At 38.1% G+C, this 22736-nt stretch overlaps 1 protein-coding gene across 1 annotated transcript in view; it reads right to left on the reverse strand.

The window, feature by feature from the left end:
- Positions 1–22736, reverse strand: part of SCGB3A2 (secretoglobin family 3A member 2) — a 93814-nt gene that overhangs the window by 49473 nt on the left and 21605 nt on the right. The window contains exon 2 of the mRNA XM_072631063.1: positions 5376–5468. The gene's annotated coding sequence lies outside the window, so the exon portion shown is untranslated. The remainder of the gene's footprint in view (positions 1–5375; positions 5469–22736) is intronic.

Genomic DNA, 22736 nt, shown 5'->3' on the forward strand with positions numbered 1-22736 from the left:
GCCCTGTCCAGACAACATAGACAGTGTTGCATTCAGGATTTTGAGCAGCCCACAAAAAATGTAGAGAATGTGAAAGAGAGTAAAGATGTAATGAATGTTTTGTCCATGCCCTGCTTAACCCACCTTTCACTCATCACTCTTGTGCCCATCATGTAATCTGTTGGGTTGGTCTCCACAGCACACTCTCTTCTGTTTCTCAAGTGACCCATGGCAAGGAAACATTGTTATAACTTTACTTGGAAACTGAGGTGCTACAAATCCATCTGTCACACGAAGTTTAGACTATTTCAATTTTGCCCCTGTCTGCCACCATGATCTGCAGGTCTGCAGGGCCAGATACCATTTAAGGAGGAACATTGATAAGTTGGGGAAAGTACAAAGAAGATAGACTAAGATAGTGAAAGGCCTTCACATTATGACATCTGAGGATTCTTGAATTGAACTGGGCATGCTTAGCCAGGAGAAGACAAGATTTAGGAAGGACATGATAGCTGTCTTCAAGTATTTGAAAGGTTATCATTAAGTATAAGGATTAGCCTTCTTCTACTTGGTCCAAGAGGGTGGAATTAAAGCAATGGGTAGGAGTTACAAAGAGGGAAATGCTTGATATTGGGAGACATTCTTTAAAATTTAATGATCTAACAATGAAATAGGCTGCTGCCATAAGTAGCTCTTTCCACCCATTGATATTCTGTCTGGACCCACTCCCTAACCATCAGCAAACTTCTCCCACCCACTGAAGGTGTTCAAATAAAGTCAGAAGACTAGTTGTTATGTATTTTCTGGGAGATATTTTTGTTCAGGTGCTCATTAGAACACATAGCACATGAGGTCTCTTCCAAGTTAAACATCTTTTGATTGTGTCACTAAAATGTCTTTTCTTCTCCAAGGTAAACATTGACATTTTCTTTAACTAAATCCTTATATGGACTGGCTTTCAGGTCCCTTCCCACAATTCTAGGATTGAATAGATGCCCAATTTCCATATTCTAATATTCAACAAAGTAGTTTCTTAGAATCTCCATTCTAAGATGCAGTGATGTTAGAATTCTAAGATTCCCTGATTTGAGAATTCAAGAATGTTCTTTTGCTAGGAAGTTGTATAGCTGAATGCTGCTTTTCATAGTGGCTGTCCTAGAAAACAGGCTTGGTCAAAGCTATTTGATCTACATCTGTCTATAAACCTAGTGGCAGAACCAGGTGCTATGATTGCAAATAAAATAGAAGAATATTTAGGCAGGATTAAAGGAAAAATTTCCTAACAATATGAACTGTTCAATAGTGGAAAGACCTGTCTCAAGATGTGGTGGGTTTCCCTCCCTGGAGGCTGTCAAGCAGTAGCTGGATGACCATTTTTCATATACGTTAATATATACATTTTCTTTCATGTATGGAAGCTGGAATGAATGTCTGCTGAGGTCCCTTTCTCAAATTCTGTGATTCTCTGCCTACAAAGCTACCTAAACCTGCCTCTACCTTGAAAAGAAAACACCTGCGCTAGCTCACTCCCACTTATTGTCTTCCTCTTCTTCTTCCCTTTCCCTGCTAAACTCCTTGATAAAGCTATTTCTAGTTGGTATCTCTAATTTTTTTCCTCTCTCACTCTCTGCTAAACCCTCTGTAATCTGGCTTCTGACCCAACTACTCAAATGAAATTGTTTTCTCTAAAGTTATCTATGGTAACTTACTTATCATATCTATAGTCCTTAATCCTCATCCTTCTTACCCTGTGTAACACACAGAAGGGTTAACCACCCATTTCTCTCTGGATTTTCATGACACTGATTTCCATTGGTTTTCCTCTTACACATCTGACTGCTCCTCGTTGTCCTTTGCTAGATCACCATCAATGTCATGCCTGCCAGCTCTGGGCTTATCCCCAAGTCCTTGACATTGGGCTTCTTCTCTTTTCTCATCATACTCTCTCATGTGGTCACCTTTTCAGTTCTTGTAGGTTCAATTATCAACTCTAAGTAGAGGACTACTACATCTATAATCTAGACTTGAGTCTCTCTCTCTCTCTCTCTCTGTCTCTCTCTCTCTCTGTCTCTCTCTCTCTCTGTCTCTCTCTCTGTCTCTCTCTGTCTCTCTCTCTCTCTCTCTCTCTCTCTCTCTCTCTCTCTCTCTCTCTCTCTCTCTCTCTCTCTCACTCTCATCAACTACCTATTGGTTTATCAAAATGGATATCCCAGAAGTTCAGAATGTCCAAACAAGGTATCTTTACACCCAAACACATCATCCTCCCAAATATCCCTATTACTATTCCAAAATATCACCATCTTAAAGCATTTAGTTTAACCATTTTGTTACCTAAATTCACAGCCTTGGTGTGGCATTCCATTTTTCAGTCTTACTAATCTTTTGCATCCAGTACCAACCTTTGTCATTTCCAGTTCCATAACATCCCCTGTGTAAGATCCTGAATTGCCTCACCTAGGGAATCATGTCTTTCCCCCTCCACCCAAGCAGTGGGAAAGTTTAGTACCAAAGAAAGAGGCCAAGGAGATTCAGATGGATTACAGGTAGTACTTTGATCAATTGGGTTACTTACATTATGGGAGTGTAATGTATCCTGCCAAGAGTTAACTACCTTTGGTCTGGGGCAGAAGCTGTGGTTATTTTGTAGTTCTGCTTAGTAATGAGCTAATTCCCAAGTTTGAGCATTAGGCTAATGTTGATGGTTAAATTCCAAAACCCAACATTGTGTGCTGTTCATGTGCTGGACATGAACTGGTCATTATGTCTGTGTTATAACTTTCATCAGTCACAATATCTAAATTATGATTCAATATCTAAGTTATGATTTTTAACAGGCTGCCATGTTTGGGTTTCCACCTTTCATAGAGTTTAAGTTAATGGTTTTTCCCCTCTTACTGTGTATTATTGTTGAAGAGAGAGATGGAAGCACTGGTTCCGAATGTGAAAGAATTCACTTAGACCTTCTCTGTAGCCAAAGGGAGCTTTATTGATGCAAAAGCAGAGGACCTGAGATTTAGCAAGGAGTTAAACAAAGGCAATGATATAAGAAAATGATCAAACTTATATAGGATGATTTTAGGGTTTCCTTATGGGAATTGGAGATCTAGGAGAAGTCTTGCAAGATAAAGACAGAGGACGAGGACTATGAATGTCACAAGATAAGGGAGATAAGGAAATCCCATTCCCCAGCATGTGGGGTGGAGTGGAGACAAGAAATTTTATGGTCCAGGATAAGGGGAAGTTTTGTGGTAAGGGGAGACTTTAGGGTGCCTTCATATTAGAAAATAAACCAAGGGCTTCACAAAGGCAGTCCTTAATATTATTTTTAACTCTTAGGGCATTATTTCTATCCACTCAATTATGCTTTTTCCTCAGTCAGGATCCCACACCCTGCTCTACACATACATAGTCACCACCCTCATTTAAACTCTTATCCCCTTTCAGCCTTGACTATTACAATATTTGATCCTCCTAACGGTCTCCATTCTCTCATCTCTCCAGTCCTTCCCCAACCCACCTGCTGAAATGATTTCCCTAAAGTACAGGTCTAACCATGTCACTCCCTACCCAAGGAGTTTTCAAAGCTCCAGTGGTTTTCTGTCTCTGGGGTCAAATATTAGACCCTTTTGCCTGCCATTTGTAGCTCTTCACAACTTAGCCCCTCCTCTTCTCCAATCTCCACGTCACTCCTCTCTACATGCTCCACAATCCAAACATATTGGACTCTCTGCCTCTTCTCCTTCCATGCACTGCATCTCCCATTTCCATCCCTTTGCTCTATCTGTTCACTATGTCTAGAATTCTCTCCCTCACTTCTATCTCTTAGAATCCCTGGTTTCCTTCAAGATTCAGTCACCTTCTGCTGAAGTCTGTCCTCATCTCTTCAACAATTAGTGCCTTCCCAGACAAGGTTACATTGACTCTGATTTACATGTCCTCTTTAAACCTCTATATGTATAAATTGTGGCCCCCACTTGAACATGTACCTTTGAGAGCACAGACAGCTTATCTTTGTATCTGGAGTATTTCAAATTGTTCCTAACATAAAATAGGCACTTAATATATACTTATTTATTGATTGAACAACCCTGTGAGACACTTATTTTACTTAGTTTACAAAAGAGGAAACTGAGCTTTAGAGGAAAGAAAAGTGACCTGCCCAAGACCATGCAGTTGGTCAGTTTCAGAGCCAAATTTCAATCTTAGGTCTCTCATTCTACTTCCAGTCTATTTTTGGCTACTGTAACCTGCCTTCCAAGTCTTAAACTCGCAAGAAAAGTATAGCAGAAATGGTTCTTAAAGCATCCTTTATATTCATATTTGCATTTATGTTTATATGATACTCTGTATTCATTCAGTACTTTATACTTTCTCAAGTACTTTTGGACATACTATCTAAACAGTGGCCCATCACAGTATTTTGGAAATAAATAGAACAAAGGTAGCTATGCCCATTTTGCAAATGGGCAACCTCAGACCAGAACAGAGCAGTAGCTGATCCCAGATCATGTAGCTGAGGACAGAGCCATGACTGAAGCCTGGGTTTTCTTCCACCAAATACTCTGACTTGAAAGCATTTGAATCTTTCTTCTGGTGGACAGAGAATGACAAGGGCTTTGGATTACTCCTGTTCTGTCCAGGAACTAGGGTTATTTTTCTCCCAGCTGAACTTGTGTTCATCCTTTCTTGCTGAAGAAGACCATGCCATCAGAGAAATGATGACATGACTTGCACTTGACTTTGTTTGGAGTGAAGGAGGGCTGTGCAGGTCACCAGCCTCACTTCTCCACAGTCATCTGAATCCAGTGGCCTGATATTCCTCAGGAATATCCAGCTGAACTACCTTTTCTGGGAATCCTCTTCAAACCCCTGAGAAACACAATAAGCAGATGGAAAAGTGATTCTCTTATAATGGGAAAAAAAAAAACAAAACAACAACAACAAAAAAAAAAAAACAACTATCAGCAGTTCTCAGGTGATAATTACTTTGAGATTTCCAGAGATCATAGGTTTCTTTCATATGGATTCTTCCTCTTCCAGAGAATATTTGCTGCCCTATCCTTCTCCCCACCAATGAACTGACACTTTAACAGACTTTTTCCTGAGTTACTATGACCAAAATATGCATTCTGTAGGAACCATCCTTCTGGTGATAAGCATTTCCACAATTAGCTAAGCTGATTGCACAGACCACCAAACCCTTCCTGAGATTACAGCACTACTACCTTGAATGGACCTTCCAAAGTTTGTGCTCTCCTAACATAGCCTTCAAGGACTTCAATTGTTATTTCATACCTCAATGAGTCAACAGAAGAAGGATTTAGTGAAGACGATCAAGAATAATAATTCGGATTTAGATAAAAGGACCAGGGTTCAAATCTTCCATTTATTATTACCTGTGTAATCTTGGGTATCAGTTTCCTCATCTTCAAAATCAGTAGGTTAGATTAGATGGCTCTGAGGTCCTTTCCAGCTCTGTGCTTATAATCCTGTAAAGAAATATTTTTATTTGCAAAGCATTTTATTTATAACAGCTCTTCAAGGTGAATAGCACAAGTATCATTAATACTATTATACAAATTAGGAAACTCAGTGTCAGAGAGAAATAACTCTTCCAATCTCCCACAAAACAATGACTGGTAAAGTCAAAACTGAAGCCAGTTCTTTCATCTCAAAATGAAGTAATCTTCCTAGTTCCCAAATCCAAGGGGAAGTGCCCAAGAATAAAGGTTCCCAAAGAGTCTAATTTAGATGTAAAGCACTTTACAAGTCATGAAGAAGAGGAGAGGAAAAGCAGTCTCTCAGAATTATTTATTTTATTCACTTGGAAATAGAGTGAGGGAGTGTTAGAGGTAGATGGGCCCTTGAGGAGATGAAATATGATATCTGTTACAAGAAATTGATGGATTTAGAGTATGGAATAAGATCTTTATTAGTCATTGGGGACTATGCATATGCATTATAATTTTTTCCCAATGAAATTAAGCAAAGAAGAAACAAGAGATTTCTAGTTTTCTGTTTCTTTTTTTTAGTAGAAAAGTTGGGGGGAATAGAGAGTACATTTGAGATATATTGCCTGCACTTTCAGATGGGGTCATTTTATCAATAAAACTTGAAGTGACTACCATAAAGGGACAATGAAAGATATCATTTCACATTTTTGTGTAGGATAGACTAGCTCTGGTCACTCCCTAAGAGTATAACTAGTGGTTTAATTATGAGGATTTATGATCATGCAAAGAAAGCAGACAATTTCATTATGTAGATCAAATTCATGATTTAAAAACAAACTCTAGGATGGCTGTCAGGTTGCAAATCTTGCCCTTGATAGAAACAGGGACAGTAGGAGGGAGGGTAAGTTTGGAGGATAATGTGATGAGTTTTCATTTTGGATATGTTGAAATTGAGTATGCCTGTAGGACATTCAGGATGATGTGTCCAATGGACAATCCATGATGCAGAACTAGAGCTCAGGAAAGACATGATGGCTGAGTCATCCGCAAAGAGAAGATGTTGAACCAGAGTCAAAGAGAGAGAGAATGTTGAGAGAAAAGAGGGTGCAAGACAAAGTCCTGGGGTATGCCCATGCATAGGCTTCACAAGATAAGTATGATGAGATTGTTATGGAGCTATCAAACAGGAAGGAGGAAAAACAGGAGAGAGCAATGCCAGAGAGGACAAAATGCCTAGGATATTGGCATACTCAATAATGTTAGAAGTTTCAGGAAGAAATCCAAATGGATTAAGACTGAGGGAAGGACTTTGAATTTAGCAGCCAGGAGATTAGCAAGAGTTGTGATTATCCAAACACACCAAACTTTCTCATTTTTAAGACTACTCATTTTCCTTTGCTTGAAATACCCTGCCTTCCTATGTCTACCTGTCAAAATACTTGTTACAAATCCACATTCCTCCAAGAAGTCTTGGTCTTTCCCATAGTACTTATCAGATTTTGCATTTCCTTACATTTATTTCTATTTGTCCCTTTCTTATTGGAAGGTCTCTTGTCTCATTTGTCTTTGTACCCAATCCAGCTTTTCCAATATGAAAGCATCTCAATAAATCTTGATTAAATTAAAAGAAGAAGAATATAGAACATAGGATGTAGAACAGAGACTGTTAGAGCTGAAAGTAACCTTTGAACATGAAACATGAAGTGACAGAACTGGAAGGGAACCCTTAGATTATCTAGTTTAACTGAAAGGAAAGTGAAATGCAGTGACAGAAAGAGACTGGTCCAAGATCACACAGTAATTCAGTAACACAGGAAGGATCAAGTACCAGGTGTCCTGATCCCTAGAGCCAAGGATTTGTAAGTGAAATAATGGATAGAAAAACACCTCTGTTTTTGTTCAGTTGACTGAACTTCTGTCTAATTCTGCAACATATCAGGTCATTGGGGTTTCTGGGAAGATCAGTGTGATGGAATCAGGCAAACTGAGGCATGGGTGGTGAGACTGGGGCTATAATCCAGAGTCCCCTGGTTTCCTTATCCTCCCTTCCCTATCCCCAAAGTATCTGTCTTACAGATGAGGCAAACCTAACCCTTGAAAATTTGTTTCCTAGACACTGCTCAAGCTACTACAGATGTCCTAGATGTAAGAAGAGCTTCTACTTTATCATTTAACACATTTCCCATGACATAGTGAAGAACTATTGATTCCCACCATTCAACGTTCAGCACCCAATGAGCCTTCAGCACCAGAATGGTACCATGCTTTTATCAAGATCAAAAGTTACTTCATCTTTATGGACTTCAGCTTGCTTCACAGATAAATGAAGAGATGGGACAAAGTGATTTCTGACATTCCATGTGTTCTATGTTCTGAGGCCCCTCTAGCTCTGACATTTTATGTTCTGTGCTGACATTCCATGTCATATGTTCTGGGCTCCTTTCCAACTATATCTGCTGTGTTCTATGTTCTCACATTCTGTATTCTGAGGTCCCTTTTAGCTCTGACATTCTGTATATCCCTTCCAGCTCTGACATCTTGTAGTCTGTGTATCACATTCCACCTTCTATTCTATATTCTACCTTCTAGCTCTGTTCCACTGTGCTCTATGCTCTGATAGTCTGTGTTCTATGTTCTGATCAGGCTTCTAGCTCTAACAGTCCATGTTCTTTGTTCTGAAGTCCCATGCATCTGTCTGCATTCTACACTATTGTTCTGAGATCTCTCTTAGCTCTCCTATTGTCAGATTCAATGGCATTCTATGTAATGAAGCAAATTTCAGTCATTATTTTCTTTTTCTTATCAATGATTGTTTCAGTATCATTTGTAATTGTGAAAATCTGCAGCTTGATAAAAAAAAAATTAAACAAACAGAAATAGACAGGAAAGATTCTCTGAAAGGAATAATGGCCCTCATTCTACAGGACCCAGAGCATTTCCTGGGGGCATTTTTCTGTATGAGCTTTAAGTAATGAGCACTGAACTTCTCTCCACTGACCAGTTCTTTGGTCCTGTTTCCTTTTCCGTACAAATAGGGGAAATAACCAATGCTTTCGCTCCCTTGGAAGACTTTTGTGGGGTTCAAATGAGAAAATATGTGCCAATCACATTACAAAGTGTTAAACAGTACAGAAATGTAAACTTTGAATGAAAACTACCCCATGATCACCATCCCCCATAGTGTATCATATGCTTACTTGTGGGTGATCATGGGATAGCTGCCATTCAATGTTCCCATTTCTGTAGTGTTTTACACTTTGTGATGTGATTGGCATATATTTTCTCATTTGATACTCTTTAAAGTTTTCCAAAGGAATTAAAGCAAGATTTATTTCTCGCATTTTACAGAAAAGCAAACTGAAGCCCAAACAGGAAGAGTTACTGAATATTAGTTGAAAAGGACATGAGAGTCCACTTTGTGTAACCTTTCAGTTAAAGATGGGAAACTAAAGCCCAAGGAAGTTATACTAATTTGATTCAAAGAGAGGCATCATGTCCAGAATAAAAAACATGATAATTCTACTATGCTCTGCTCTGGTCCGACCTTACCTACAGCATTTATTATATTCCATCATGGGCAATCTGTATTAGGAAGGACCTTGATAAACTGTAGCAAACAAGGGAAGGATGAGTAAGGTTGGTGATGGGACAGATTATGCCCTACAGAATTTATACAAATTATTAGCTTTGCCCTGGGGAAGAATAGATTTAAAAGAAATAGGACTACTAAAGGATATCACGTAAAGAACAATTCACCTGATTTTGCTCAGCCCGAGGAAGCTGAAGTAAGATTGATGGAATATACCTACAAAGAGGTAGATTTTTGACTCAGTCTAAGAGAGGGAAAATTGATAATGAAAACTGTCCTAAAGTGAAATAGTCTGCTTTGGGAGGTGGAGAGCTTTCCATCAATGGAAGCATTGCAGCAGAGCCTGGACAAGCCCTTCTTGGATGTTGTTGCAGAGATTTCCTTTTAGGAATTATTGGACTATTTCTCTTCTGAGCTTCTTTCCCACTCTGAGATTCCATTATTCTGCCAAGTGACTTGTCCAAGGTCACATGACTAGATCAAGACATGAACTGAAGTGATTTGATTCTTCATATAGCCCCAAATTTTCTATTCTGCAAGCATTTTCAAATACTTTTTACGCATCAGGTAAGAAGAAGCATGACATATGAATAAAGAGAAGGCCTTAGAGTTAGGAAGACCTCGTTTAGAGCCCTGCATTTGTCCCCTACTATCTATGTGACTCTGAGTAAGTCACTAAACCTTGAAATTACATCAGTAAACTAAGTTTATAATTAACTTTTACATAACAGTTACAGATCTGTAAGGATAAAATGTGCTTCCTCACCAAGAATTCCATGTACCCATGAAATCACAAGTTTCTCCCACCCTGAACCCCTAAAAGGGGGTCAGGACCTGTGTTATGCCATGGGGATATAAAGATGAATATGAAAACAGTCCCTGCCCTGAAAGAGTTTATAGTCTATCTTAGTCAGATAAGTAGCTCCAGAATCCATTCAAAGTGAATACAAGGTAACTTCAGGAAGGCGAGGGCACACTATTAAGGAGAGGTGTAGGAAGGCCTCATGTGGAAGAGCATATTTGAGTTGAGCCATGAAGGGATGAAGGAATATAAAACAGAGTGAGAAAGGAGGACATTTCAGACCCTGGGAGCAGTCTTTGAAAAGGTATAAAGGTTCTAGGAAAGGGAATGTAGAGCATAGTGAACAGTAGGTACAGGATTTGCTCAACAGGAGGTGTTGGGAGGTGTTGCTCCCAAAGACAAGGAAGTATACGAACCTAACCAAGGTAGTCATCCATTGTTAGGGGAGTTCAGAGCAGATTCTTCAGAGCAGCCTTGTGTGAGTGGATGGTCTTTCCTAAAGGAATCCACAAGCACAGTAGAGGTATTTAACCCAAGTCTGGATGAATTTTTTCAGTTACACTGGATACATGAATCCCTGTTAGGTACTGGTTCCAGCTAAAATCCCATCTTCCACAGGAAGCCTCTCCCAATCCCTCTTAATTCTAGTGCCTTCCCTCTGCTGACGATTTCCAGTATTTCTCTTATGCGGTTTAGCTAATATGTTGCTGCTGAGTGATTTTCAATAATGTACAACTCTTTGTGACTCCCATTGGGGCTTTTCTTGGCAAAGATTCTGGAGTGTTTTGCTATTTCCTTTTCCAGCTCAGTTTACATGTGAAAATATTGAGGCAGAATTAAGTGATTTGCCCAGGGTTACACAGGTAACTGGAGGTTCGATTTGAATTCAAGTCTTCTTGACCTGCCCTTTGTCCACTGTGGCACCTAGGTGTATGTAATTGTTTCCCTGTTCTCCCCGCTCATTAGATTGTTGAGTGCACTCTTACTATCAACAGTCAGTCTTGTCTCCCTACCCCTTCATGGCAGGGACTGTCTTTTACTCTGTTTTGCATATTCCGTGTTGATTATCCTGCCTGAAATAGGTGATTAGTAAATGCTTATTGACTGACTGGCTGAATCTCAGCTCTGAAGCTCTGAGTATCTGGGTGTCTGTCATATAGTAGGAGAATCTTTTTTTTTATTACTCTTCTAGCCTAACTGCTTTCCCATGCCAGGATGCTACAAAACCTCTTGGCCTGTCTGTGGCACTGATGGAAAGACTTATGACAGTGATTGTGAGCTGTGTCATGAAAATAAGTAAGTCCCAGTATGACTTTCTTCTGAGATGGCACTTTAAAGCACATTAATGCTCATTTCCTAGAACTTCAGAGGACCTTAGAAGTCATCTAGTCTACTTCTTAACCAAAGGTCTCTAGGTTGGCCCCCTGCCAACAGATCAGTGGAAAAACTTCATAGGATCCATGAACTTGGACAGGAAAAAACTTGCATATTTATTTTCACTAACCTGAAACTGAAATTTCTCATTTCCTCCTATTAGGAAAGAAGGCAACAAACTGAAAAGGGATCTATCAGCTTTGCCAGATTGCCAAAGATCTCTCTCTCTCTGTCTTTCTGCCTCTCTCACACACACAAACATACACACACATACACAAACACACACACACATTTTAAAAAAATAAGATAAAACATAATACTGATCTTGTCCAAAATGTTCATTTGACAGAGACCATGAGGGAGGAGATGCTACCTTGTGCAAGGCATCCCAGGTAATAAGTTATAGAAAGGGGATTCAAGCCTAGTTCTGCTAGCACCTAATCTGGTTTTCTTTCTACTATACAATAATGTCTCTAATTGCGTACATCTGCTTAGATGTGAACAAGATTCTTGTAATTATTTGGATCAAATGGACAGTGAGAGAGGAGTGCAGATGATGTAAATTGGGTCACCACTACAATGAGGTTGAGGAAGAATACAGTGGACAGTAAGAAATCTCTCCTAAAGAGTTCCCTTGAGGACAGTTTAAAACATGGAGGGAGAAGGGGAACAATCTTGTTCTTGGAGTCAGCTACAAACTTGCTTCATGATCTAGTCCTAACTCAACTACCAATTTGCTTCATGATCCTGGGAAGGTCATTTCACTTCTGTATGTTTAGATTTCTTCTTATGTCAAATGGAGGATTTGGACCAGATGGTCTTTTAAATGCCCTTCCCTGAACTCCTATCTAGAGTTAGAGTTTTGTGTTCCATAATCTCCTTATCAGAAACTCCATATGTGTTACCCCAAAAAGATGCTTCTGTGTAAGTTAAGGGTTTAAAGGTTAGAACATGGCCCCCAAGTCAAACTCCATGAATCTATAACTCCAATTTCACTCTGCTATTGTATTCACTGGCCAACATTTGGCAAATTCATTTTCTTCAAGGGTTCTCAACACTCTGGCTGGGGACACCAAACACATACACTTCAAATAATAAAACAGTCAGGACAGCTAAATAACATAGTGTATATTCATAGATACATTTATAGTTAAACTCTTTCATGCAGTCTTAATCTCAGTGATCTGAATCACTTGCTGGCCTCAGAAAATTACTTGCTGTTTGTCTCTGAGTAAGTCTGCCTCGATTTTATCATCTGTAAAATGAGCTGGAGAAGGAAATGGCAAGCCACTCCAATTGTTATTCATCCTTTGTTCTCAAAAAGGATTGAATCTTTAGTAAGACACCCTCAAATAGTGTCATGGAGAGTAGGACATGATTGAAATGACTGAAGAACATAACAGAAGCAAAGGAGTTCAAAGGAGGAAGATGTCGGTGAGTTGTGGAGGAGCAAGGGAGGTAGAGAAGGTGAGACTTGAAAAATGAATATAAATTGAACCAACTTAAGAAAAGGGGAGAACTTTCCATAACAAAAGAACAACTTGATGAAAGAGCCAAGGGAGTTCGGTGTCTGGTGAGATTATTGAATCTGACAGCTAAAGCTGAGATTGAGGATTAAGATATAAATTTTTTCCCTGCACAGGACACGTTTCCAAATTATTCTGCAGTTTTACCCCAGTTTTGTCCCCCATCAGAGGCCTCCTCCATATAGGGACTGGGAAAGTGGGGAATTACCCAAACCTGATCTGCCATGAGGGTTCCAGTCTTGTGTCTCTCACGAGGGATTATGAAGTACCCCCATTTCTTGGGCCTGACTTGGTATCTTGAGACATTCCAAGTGGCTGATGGTTTCAATCCATTTACAAACCACACTAAGATGACCATGGAATCATTTGGCAATTTTCCCATGGTCTGGCTAAGTTGTTGACATGAAGTTACATTTTTATCAGCCTTAGGGGGCACAAACAAAAGTAAAGTGGCCTTGATTTGGAGAAATTCACCAGGTTCAAAGGTAAAACTATAAACTCAAAGAATACAGAATGTCAGAGCTGAAAATGACCTTAAAACACAAACTTTAAAATGTATCTGTACTTTAAATATATATATATATATATATATATATGTATACATACATACTTATACATATATCCTATTGACTAGAACATTTAGGGAAGCTCTGTGTAAAGGTCTGAATCCAGAATTCTTTATTTCTTCTGTGTCTTGAATGCCTTTGGCAGTCTGGTGGAATCCTCAGAATCATGTTTTTAAAGGCATAAAACAAAAGACATAGGATTACAAAGGAAATGGAAAAAAGAAAGAAAAAAGTTCCTAGATTCCAAGTTAAGAACTCTTAACTAGATTTTTCCTGAATAGACCGATTGTCCAAATTCAGAGTGATGAAAATATTATGACATATTATGCATCAAAAATAAGTAGTTTATAATCTCTAAGCAAATTTGGTTTTATAGTCCCTAAGCAAATTGTAAATATAACATTTTTCTTTTTTTAAAAAAGAGTAGACAATACATAAGACAGAACCAATAGTTATAAGATGATTAAACTGAAAGGGATCAGGGTCCTAGCATAGCAGTGGATTTAATTCATGTGGAAACATGAATCCTGGGGAAAGAGAGGACAGGAAGCATGGAGGAAATCTGAGACACTTTAAAATATTAATAGATAACATTTATATAGTATCTACAATGTGCAAGGAAATTTGCTAAGCACTTTCCAATTATGCTTCTTTGCTCTTCACAAAAACCTCGGGAGAAAGGTACTAATATTTTTCGTTTTGAAGATGAGGAAACTGAGGCAAACAGAGATTAAGTGATTTGCATAGTGTCACATTGCTAATGAATGTCTGAGGTTGGATTAAAAGACAGATCTTCCAGATAAAGGATCCCCACCTCTATCCACTGTGCTTCTTTCAACTGAGGGAGAAAAAATAACTAATAAGATGAAGTTGGAAAGTTCTGGATATATTTAACCTAGAGAACAGAAAACAAATCAAGATGGGAAGATAAGCATAGGGGAGGGGATATTAATCACTGCCTTTCAATATGATAAAGATTGTTGAGGTAGGAAGAATGCACTTTGTTTTGCTTAGCCCCAAAAGGCAGAAACAAGAAGAAGTGAGCAGAAATTGCCAAGAGGCTGATTTTGGTTCTAAACAAGAAATTTCTGACAAAAAAAATCTGGCTATCCTTCAAGCTGATGACATTCTGATGTTCTTTGTTGTAAAGCCCCTTCCAACTTCTACATTCTGTGTTTTAAAGTTCTTTCCTACTCTAACGTTCTATCTTGTCCTTGTTCTAATAATGACTTTCTGGTCACAATTTTCTTTCCCTCTTAAGGTCTACATTTTGGTAATAGTGGTGACTCACCATGCTCTATCTTTTCATTTCTTCTACAGGAAAAAAGCTGTTCCTGTTGGAATCTGAAAAGAAGGGAAGTGCTGAGGAACCAAAATATCCTGGGTCCCAGTGAGACAGCATGACAGATGAACAGGCTTATTCTTTAATAAATGCATAAGACTGATACCTGCCACTCTTGTGGTTTCTCATGAAAAAATGTTGGAGAAAGAAAGTGTGGCATTGTGGATGGAAGATTGGCCTTTGGATCAGTTCAAATCCTGCCCTAGATCCAGTATTTAAAAAATATTTATTTATTTTTAGTTTTCAAAAGTCACTTCCATAAGTTTTAAATTTTCTCACCTTCCATTTCCCTGCCTTCCCAACATGGCATGCAATATGATATGGTTCTACACTTACATTCTTATTAAACACATTTTTGCATTAGTCATGTTGCGTGGAAGAATAACATATGGGATAGAAAATGAGAAAGAAAAACAAAACAAAACAAAATGATAAAAAGAGATAATAGAATCCTTCACTTTGCATTCTGACTCCATAGTTCTTTCTCTGGGTGTGGATGGCATTTACCATCATGAGTCCTGTGGAACTGTTTTAGGACCTTGCATTTCTGATAAGGACTAAGTCTATCAAAATCAGTCATAATACATTCTGTCTGTTTCTGTGAACAATGTTCTCCTGGTTCTGCTCACTTTATTCATCATCAGTTCATATAAGTTTCTCCAGGATTTTCTGAACACTGCTTGTTTATCATTTCTTAAAGCACAATAGTATTCAATTACATTCATATAACACAACTTGTTCAGCCATTCCCCAACTGATGGGCATTCCCTCAATTTCCAATTGTTTGCCACCACAAAGAGAGCTTCTATAAATACTTTTGTACACATGGATCCTTTTCTCATTTTTATCATCTCCTTCAGATATAGCCTTAGAAGGAGTATTGCTGGGTCAAAAGGTATGTACATTTTTATAGCCCTTTGTGCATAGTTCCAAATTGCAGAATGTTTGAATCAGCTCATACTCCACCAACAATGAATGGGTCCCAATTTCCCCACATCCTCTCCAACATTTGTGATTTTCCTGTTTTCTCATATTAGCCAATCTGACAGATGTGATGTGCTCTCTAAGAGTTTTGATTTGCATCTCTCTAATCAGTAGTGATTTAGAGCATTTTTTCAAATGACTAATAGATAGCTTTAATTTCTTCCTCTGAAAAATATCCTTTGACTATTTATCAGTTGGGGAATGATTTGTGTTCTTGTGAATTTGACTCAGTTCTCTATATATTTTAGAAATGAGGCCTTTTTTTTTATCAGAGACATTAGTTCTAAAAATTATTTCCCTCTCTCCTGTTTGGTCATAAATTCCTCCATTCTCCATAAATCTGGCAGACAAAATATTCCTTGCTCCCTAATTTGTTTATAGTATCAGCCTTTATACCTAAATTGTGTACCTATTTGGACTTCATTTTAGTGTACAGTATCACACATTGGTCTATGTCCAGTTTCTGTCATACTATTTTCCTGTTTTTCAAGCAGTTTTTGTCAAATAGTTCCTATTTCAGAAGCTGGGATCTTTGGGTTTGTCATCAATTAGTGTTATCTTGTGTACCTAACCTATTCCTTTATTTGATCTATCCCTTTATTTCTTAGCCAGTCCCAAGTAGTTTTGATGATTGAAGCTTTATAATACAATTTAGGGTCTGGTATGTCCATACTGGCTTCCTTAGCATTTCTTTACATTAATTTCCTTAATATTCTGGACCTTTTGCTTTTCCAGATAAATTTTCATATTATTTTTTCCAGCTCTTTAAACGATTTTTTGGAAGTTTGATATGTATGACACTGAATAAGTAAATTAATTTAGGTAGAATTGTCATTTTTATTATATTACCTCAGCCTACCCATGGACAATTGATGTTTTTCCAATTATTTATATTTGACTTTATTTGTGTGAAAAATGTTTTGTAGTTGTTTTCATATAATTCATGGGTTTGCTTTGGCAGGCAGACTCCCAAATATTTTATTATGTTTACAATACTTTTAAATGGAATTTCTCTTTCTAACTCTTGCTCTTGGTCTTTGTTAGTAAAATACAAACATGTTCATGATTTACGTGGGTTTATTTTATATACTGAAACTTTGCCAAAGTTGATTACTTCAAGTAGCTTTTTACTTGATTCTCTAGGATTCTGTATATCATCATATCCTCTGCAAAGAGTGATAACAATTTTTTTCTTTGCCTATTCTAATCCTTTTAATTTCTTTTTCTTCTCTTATTGCTAAAGCTAACTTTTCTAGTACCATGTTTAGTAAGAGTGGTGATAATGGACATCGCTGTTTCACCTCCAATCTTATTGGAAATGCCTCTAGCTGATCCCCATTACATATAATGCTTGCTGAACGTTTTAACCAGATACTACTTCTCATTTTAAGGAGGGTTTCATTTATCCCTGTGGTTGCCAGTGTTTTCAACAGGAATGAGTGCTGTATTTTGTCAAAAGCTTTTTCTGCCTCTACTGAGAAAATCATTTGGTTTCTGTTAGGTTTGTTGTTGATTTGATCAATTATGCTGATAGCTTTCCTAACATTGAACCAGCCCTGCCTTCCTGGTATACGTCCCACCTGGTCATAACATATTATTCTTGTGATAAGTTGCTGTAATCTTTTTGTTAATATTTTATTTAAAATTTTTGCACATTTATTCATTGGGGAACTTGGTCTATAATTTTCCTTCTCTGTTTTGACTCTTCCTGGTTTAGGTATCAGTACCATATTTGTATCATAAAAAGAATTTGGTAGGACTTCACCATTTTTCCCAAAAATTCCATAAAGTATTGGAATTAATTATTCTTTAAATATTTGATAGAATGTGTTTGTAAATCCATCTGGCCCTGGGGATTTGTTCCTAGGGAGTTCATTGAGGGCTTATCTTTTTTTCTTCTTCTGTTAATCTAGAAAATTTATTTCTTTTTTGTAAATACCCATCCATTTCACTAAGATTGTCAAATTTATTGGCACACAGTTGGGCAAAATAGTTGCTAATTATTATTTTGATTTCCTCTTTATTGGTGGTGAATTCACTCTTTTCATTTTTGATATGGGTAATTTTGTTTTCTTCTTTCTTTTTTTTAAATTCAATTAACCAAAGATTTGTCAACTTCATTGTTTTTTCATAAAACCAGCTCTTACTTTCATTTATTAGTTCAATAGTTTTCTTAATTTCAATTTTACTAATCTCTCCTTTGTTTTTCAGTATTTCTAATATGGTATTTAACTGAGAATTCTTAATTTATTCTTTTTCTAGTTGTTTCAGTTGCATGCTCAATTCATTGATCTCCTTTTTCTCTATTTTATTCACATAAGCATTCAGAGATATAAAACTTTCCCTAAGAGCTGCTTTCACTGCATTCCTTGAGCTGTGGTATACTGTCTCATAATTGTCATTTTCTTGAATGAAGTAATTGATTGTTTCTATAATGTGTTGTTTGACCCACTCATTCTTTGGGATTAGATTATTTAGTTTCCAATCAATTTTGAGTCTATCTTTCCATGGCCCTTTATTGCATATAATTTTTCTTACCTCGTGATCTGAAAAGGATGCATTTAATATTTTTGCCTTTCTGCACTGGATCATGAGATTTCCGTGTCCTAGTACATGGTCAATTTTTGCCTGTGTGCTGCTGAGAAAAAGGTATATTCCTTTCTCTCCCTATTCAGTTTTCTCCTGAGGTCTACCATATCCACCTTTTCTCAAATTCTATTCACCTCCTCCACTTATTTCTTGTTTATTTTGAAGTAAGATTTATCAAGTTCAGAGAAGGGGGTGGTTGAGGTCCCCCATTAATGCAATTTTGCTATCTATTTCTTCCTGTGACTTCCTTAACTTCTCCTTTAAGAATTTGGATGCTATGCCACTTAGTACATATATAATTAGTAATATAACTTCATTGTCTGTGGTGCTTTTTAGCAGAATATAGGTTCCTTCCTTATCTCTTTTGATTATACCTATTTTTACTTTTGCTTTGTCTAAGATTAGGATTGCTATTCCTGCTTTTTTTTGTCAGCTGAAGCATGATATATTCTACTCTAGCTTTTTACCTTTACCCTGTGAGTTTTCCCTTTGTCAGATGTGTTTCTTGTAGGATTCTGGTTTTTAATCCATTCTGGTTTCTACTTCAGTATTATGGGAGAATTAATCTCATACCCTCTCACAGTTATGATTATGATGTGTCTTTCTCTCCATTTTATTGCCCCCCACCTTAACCTCTTATTTCTCCCTTCTCCCTTACCAACCTCAAAAGAGTTTTGCTTTTGACCACCACCTCCCTTCATTTTCCCTTCCTTCTATCAGCACCCTTATCCTTTCTTTCCCTTTTCCCTCACTAGTTCTGACAACAGCCTGTCTTTTCTTTCTCTTTTCTCCTCCTACTGTCTGTAGGGCAAGCTAGATTTCTGTACTTAACTAATTATGTTATTACCACCTCAAATCAAACCTGATGAGAATAAATCTCAAACAATGCTCATCCCCTCCATCATTTCCCTCTACTATATTTTTTGTGACTCTTCATGTGATGCAGTTTACACTTTTCTGCCCCCTCCTTTTCTCTTCTCCCATTACAATCCCTTTTCATACATTACTTAAGTTTTTGATCATATCAGTTAATTTTTGCCTACACCTTTTGTCTATGTATATCCCTTTTAAATGTCATAATAAAGACATAGTTCTCAAGATTTACAATTTTTGTCCTCCTATGTAGTGATGTAATCAGTTTGCCCTTATTGAATAACATACTTTTTGTTTTCATATTTTCCCTTTTTACCTTTTTATGCATGTCTTGAGTCTTGTATTTGAAAGTCAAAATTTTCACTGAGCTCTGACTTTTTCATCAGGAAGGTCTTTGAAGTCCCTTATTTCACTGTATGTCCATGTTCTTGCCTGAAAAATTATGTTCAGTTTTGCTGATTAACTGATCCATGGTTGTAGTCCAAGTGTGTTTGCCCAAATGAATATCATATTCCACTCCCTCTAATCTTTTAGTGTAGAAGCTGCAAGGTCTTGTGTGATCCTGACTATAGTTCCACAATATTTGAATTGTCTCTTTCTGGCTGCTTGCAATATTTTCTCCTTGAGCTGATACTTCTGGAAGTTCACTATGCTATTCCTTGGCATTTTCAATTTGGGATCTCTTTCAGGAGTTGATTGGTGGATTCTTTCTGTGATTTTTTACTGTCTGGTTATAGGACCTTCAAGCAGTTTTGCTTGATGTTTTCTTGGAAGATACTGTCCAAGTTCTTTTTTTCATCATTACTTTCCTAGGTAGACCAATAATTCTTAGGTTGTCTCTTCTGGATCTATTTTCTAGGTCAGTTGTTTTTCCAAGGGGATATTTTATGTTTTTTTTCTATCTTTTTCATTCTTTAAATTTTGTTTCACTGATTCTTGATGCCTCATAGAGTCATTAGTTTCTCTTAACCCAATTTTAATTTTTAGTGAACTGTTTTCTTCAGTTAGACTTGTATATCTTTTCCATTTGTCCAGCTTTACTCTTTTAGGGAGTTATTTTCTCCAGTTAGGTTTTGTACCTCCTTAAGCATTTGGCAAATTGTACTTTTGAAGGAATCATTTTCTTCAGTGATGTGTTTTCCATTTATTCAATTGTATTTTTAAATAGTCAGTCAATTTTTCTTCTACCTCTCTAATTTGACTTTAAAGTCTTTCTTGAACTCTTCCAAGAATGCTTTCTGGGCCTGAGACCATTTCATATTCCCTTTTCAGATGTGTCAATGCTATCCTCTTCTGGAATGATATTTTGATCTTCCCTGTCCTGATAGAAAAAAATCTATGGTCTTTGCTTTTCTAATTTGCTTTTTGCCCATTGTGACTGACTTTTTTCCTGGTTTTTAAAGTGGATCTCTGCTTCTGAGGCACAGGGGCTCTCTCCCATGCTTCTTGTACTGGATACTAGCAACCTGGTTACTCACTTTGTGTGCTGTGGTCTCTGGTTCTGTCAGATAGAAGCTATATAGTGATGTAGCTTACCTGGTGCTGAGTTGGAGCTGGCTGGTGTGTGCTGAGGCTAAGTGTAGTCTCACTGTGTTTCCCCAGGGTTATACTGAACTCCCAGTATGAGGTATGAGGGAAAGGTAGTCTGACCATTGGAGGCTCCTCTTTCCCTTAGGGCTGCGCTTGAGCGCAGATAGGTTCAGATGCTGGTGGATGCCCATTTGTGCTGTTGTCTGTACATTCCCTTGATTGTACACAGTGACACCTGAGGTCCTGATGTTGGCGCTTGCTGGCTCCACCACTCTGGGGCTCCGGATCTCCCTATAGTCAGCTGAGATGGGACTTGTTGCTAGTTTGCTAGGATGCCTCCTGTCCTCTACTGGTTCCCTTCACCCACAGCAAGAGATTAATTCCCCTAGCCTTCTGAGCTACAAGACTACCATGCCTTTTCGGTTGAGTCCACTATTCCAAGATTTTTCTTGGGTAATATTCTCTGGATTTTTCAAAGTTAATACATGGGGTAAGATAACTTACAGTATTCTCTGCCATATTGGCTCCTGGAAGTTTAAGTAGGTGACTTTCAAACATTTAGTCTATGGGCTCATAGCCCCAGGAGTAGCTGTTGCCACTGCTGCAGGCCCCTCATAGAACTGAGCCTTTCTCACATTCAGTTCAGACAGATTCCCCATCTTGTACTAAGATGTCTGGGAACTGCCACTGCCACTAGAAGAGCATTCTACCCCTCTACTCAACCCTTCAGGTTGTCCTGGGGTGGGAATCTGCCACTCTCTGTATCCCTGTGGATTCTGTCACTCCAAAATCCAGCCAGATTCACTTCCTAGTTCTATCTGAAGGAATTTGTGGGTGATCTCAGGTTAGTCCCTGTTTTCACTCTGCCATCTTCTCTCCATCCTCCATCCACACCCACTATCGCCTGTGTGGATTTAAGCCTTTCTTATCACCCTTGCTGCCTGTGTGACACATCACCTCTCAGTCCCTCAGGCAACTCTCTAAGCTTATAAAATTCAGAGAGAGTGCTTACTTCCATTGGTAAAAAGAGCTGCTCATGAGAAGTTCCATTTAATGATAAAATCATAGCTCTGATTCAAAGAAAAAACCTAATGAACAAGATATGAAGGAGGAATTAGGAAGAGGGGTTAGCATATAATTACTTACATTTTTATAGGACTTTATAGTAATAAAGATGTTTATAGTAGTTTATACCATTCAGTGCTCATTAAAAGACACTTAAGAAAGGAGAGAAGTCCAGAGATTGAATTGAGTAGTTGAGTTGAATGAGACAGTCTTCGAGACTGAGATTCTCTCAATCATTGAGAGAGGCATCAAGACTCAAACAAAGAAGTTACTAGTCCTGTTGCATTCTATTGTGGTCAGTCCATATCTCCAGAGTGGGAGGCAGGAAGACCAGTGAGACACAGTAGAAAAAAAAGTGTATTCAGTTCTAGAGTTAGATAAGTGACAAACTGGAGCAGGCCCAGAGAAGGACAAGTATCAGAGCAATGGAAGCCCAAGAGGACATGCCAGTTCCATCAGTTGATAGAGCTCTGATCAAGAGAAGACATGTGACATAATGGTTATCCTCTAGTATCTGAGGAGTTCTCGAAGGGAAGAACTTGATCTGCTGGCCATAGAGTACAGAAACAAAAGCAATGGATCAATCACAGGAAGGAGCATTTAGGAAGGATATCAAGAAGAGCTTCCTTATATTAAGATCTGTCCAAATGAGGAAGGGGTTGAGATGTATGTAGTAGGTTCCCATCCCTGGAAGCCTTTAAGTGGAAATGGTAGGATCACTTGTTGGAGACTTTGTAGGGGAAGATCCAGGCCAATTCTGGGTATCACAGTCTAGTCAGGCCCTCCAGGGGAAATGAGAGGCTTGGTCAATGTTTTCTGGTGGTTTGACCTACCTTTGCCAATCTATACTCACTTTGCTGGGTGATGTAGGAACCAAGTAAATTCCCTCAATAAGGTTCATTGGATAGAAATGTTTTCCTTCTCTACCATCTTCCTTTGACTCCCAAGAAATGATTGGAGGGAGTTCTTGAAATTCCATAGGAACAAGATGGTTCTGAGATTTAAATGGGCTCGCTAGGGGGTAATGTAGTTCTATCGCCTGACCTTCCCTACCCATCTAGTAT

This window comes from Notamacropus eugenii, chromosome 1 (assembly GCF_028372415.1).
Source record: "Notamacropus eugenii isolate mMacEug1 chromosome 1, mMacEug1.pri_v2, whole genome shotgun sequence".
NCBI classification, from domain to species: domain Eukaryota; kingdom Metazoa; phylum Chordata; class Mammalia; order Diprotodontia; family Macropodidae; genus Notamacropus; species Notamacropus eugenii.